Source organism: Myodes glareolus, chromosome 1 (assembly GCF_982192425.1).
Source record: "Myodes glareolus chromosome 1, mMyoGla1.1, whole genome shotgun sequence".
Taxonomy (NCBI): domain Eukaryota; kingdom Metazoa; phylum Chordata; class Mammalia; order Rodentia; family Cricetidae; genus Myodes; species Myodes glareolus.
The window spans coordinates 110,927,887-110,930,785 of NC_142026.1; positions in this window are offsets into that span (position 1 = coordinate 110,927,887).

Sequence of the window (2,899 nt, forward strand, 5' to 3'; positions counted from 1 at the left end):
AGGCTCACTGAAATCAGAATAGGATTGCTGTCCAAGTCTGACAAGACCTAGAGAGCTTAGCTGCTGTATGTCCCTTCCAATCACCAGAACCTTCTCTCCCTTCCTGCCTATTTTCTGCTGGAGAGCCCCTTGCTTCCCCCTGAACATGAGCACCCCATCTTCCCTGGCCCCAGAGTCCTTGTGTAGCATTCCAGATACAATTTATTGGTTTTACAGCTACCTCTTTGATAAGATCCAGAATTCCTTGAGATCTGTATCTGTCAACTCTCTGTCATCGTGACAAAACACTTGTGAGAAATCACACTCAAGGAACAATGGGTTCTTTTGGTCACCCTTCTAGGGTTTTAGACACTTGGTTCCACTCCATCTGAGCTGATGGTGATGCAGAGCATCCCAAAGGGGCACATGGTGGACAAAGCTGTTCATTGCTTGCCTCTAGGAAGTAGAGAACGGGAGAGAGAGGGAAAGGCTGGGGACAGAATAGGGGGCTCGCCTTCTGTCATTTATTCATTCAAATTAGTCCCCCGCTCTTGGCTTCCACCACCACTCCCTTCTGAATTCTAGAGAAATCAATCCATTCTCAGAGCCCGCTACTGCTTGAGGACCATGTCTTCAACACATGAGGCCTGGGGGAGGGAAGGCATCGAAGATGTAAACCCTCACAGTGTCCTGCCACCTTTCTCTCACCTTCAGTAGTAAGTCTTCTGGCACAGGGCAGTGCAACAGATTTTTTCTTTTGGACCACCAACCAGTTCCGAAATCATGACTTCTTATTAGTTATGAGTGCTCAGCCTTATCTTATGCTTGTGCCGCTAGCTCTTAAAACTTAAACATAACTTAAATTAATGTCTCTCTTCCTCTGTGTTTTGCCTTGGGACGTTTTACCTTTCTCCCATTCTACCAAGTGAGTCTTAGAGATTGTCCTCACATCGTCAGGCTCAGATAGCAGGGTTCTTCCTCTGTGGAGCCATCTTGTGGTGCTCCAACTCATAACTTAAAAGTTAGGCCAAGTCATAACAGTAACAATAACAATGTGTTTATGCCACATTTCTAATGTATGAGTAATACCTAATACTATTTTTGTTTACTGTTCTGATAAAATGAGATATTTTGAAATTCTACAGAAACACCATTCCTCTCTGGCCCTGCCTTGTACTTTTGCCTACTTTGCAAGGTCCTTCCTGCTTCCATCCCCAACCCTGCAGGATGGAGTTCTGTGTTCAGAAAACATCTTTTCTACCTGGTCATGGGTGTGTGATCCAAGGCCTTCCCTTCAGAAGCCTTGCTTTTGTTAAAAAGTTAAAATATTATAATTTTTGTTTTCAAAATGTATTAACTAATTTGAACCAAACTCCATTTTCCCTTTTACATAACATCTTATGTTTTCATCTCAAATAGCAGTCAAACAAAGTTTGATATGCCTTTTGAAATTAGGAACAAATACTTATATATTTTCATGGGGTATAGTGTGATGATCCTGTGGGTATGTTTCTTTGGCACACTGAGCTATGTGCAAAGCTATGATGATTCTAGAGTCCATTAAGATGGGCCCATTTTTCCTGATTCATTCCTACTCTACATGTTGATGTCAATGACAGCAAATTTGAATTCTTTGGAGTGACAATGTATGTGTTGCAGTAACAACAGACACACATAATCTGCAGGTAGTACCAGGAAATATATCAATACTGAGGGCCAGTTCTGCCTTAGAGTCTTGTTTTAGCTGTTCGAGTTATTTGTTTTTCTTTCCAGTTCAGAACTGTATTCCAAATCTATAAGTTTTGTGTCGTGCTACGATTGAAAGAATATTCTGGGCTCTGTAACCTGGTCTCCCTTTTTTGCAAGTCCTTGCTCCGTCACTCAGAAGCTATATTATTTTAGGCAACTTGTTGAACATTTTTGTGCTATGGTTGTTTTAGCTTAAAATGGAGATAACATAAGACAACTCATGAAACCACTAGGAAAATTAAAAACCATGGACACTACCTATAATCTCAATGAAGGTTGGCTTTTATCATTGCTACCATAGCAACCCTAGGGTCAAGGCTTGTTTTCTTGAAATAGAGTTGCAACCTGTGCTGAATACCTATGATCATTTGTAGTTCTGGTTCTTGTCAAGACCTTTTCCAAAAGCAACCCACATTTTCTTTAAAGTAGCCATGGGAATACTGTCTACTTTTTTTTTCTTTGGGTGTGGATGGACTTGCAACTTCAGTCACAGGGAGACTGACTCATCTTTGTAAAGAACAGAGACTCTGTAGAGAGCAAGACCTACAGGCTCTGTCCAGGTATCAGCAACTCCTTAGGAGGAACAAGAAATGAGCTTTGAATTGAACGAGGCATATGTTAATGGATTAGGAAACTCTTTCACTCGGTTACTCATGGGGGACTTCTGGAAAGACATTGCTGATTAATGACAGTCTTATAGAGCAGAACTTGTCCTGGGAGTAGATAATGTTGACTGGGAAAATAAAGTTTTTTAAGTGCCTTTTAGGACTGTTAAGTCTCAGAGCTGTAAGCCAGTAGAAAAACCGATGTCTCCAGAGAATGTGACTCTCGGTAAGAACAGCAAGGCTTTCCTTTCATGCCCAGACCTTTCTTTGGGGAAAGGCAAACCCGTACCCTGCAGGGGGTTTTCCAGGTTGGTTTCCACCAACGTTGCCCAGCTCAGGCAACCTGTGTTGACAGGCCAGATGGAAACTGTTGAAACATTGACAAGCATGTTCTTCCAAGAAGCTGAAGCTAGCGGAATACCTTTTTGATATCACTCCACTTTTCCATATTCTTCCAACTCAAGAAGGGAGGGATGTGGACTAGATGTAGTACACTCAACAGTGGTAATTAGACTGGATGGATCCCTGAGCATTTTTTTCAGCTCTGGGGAAGCTTGCATTCGAGA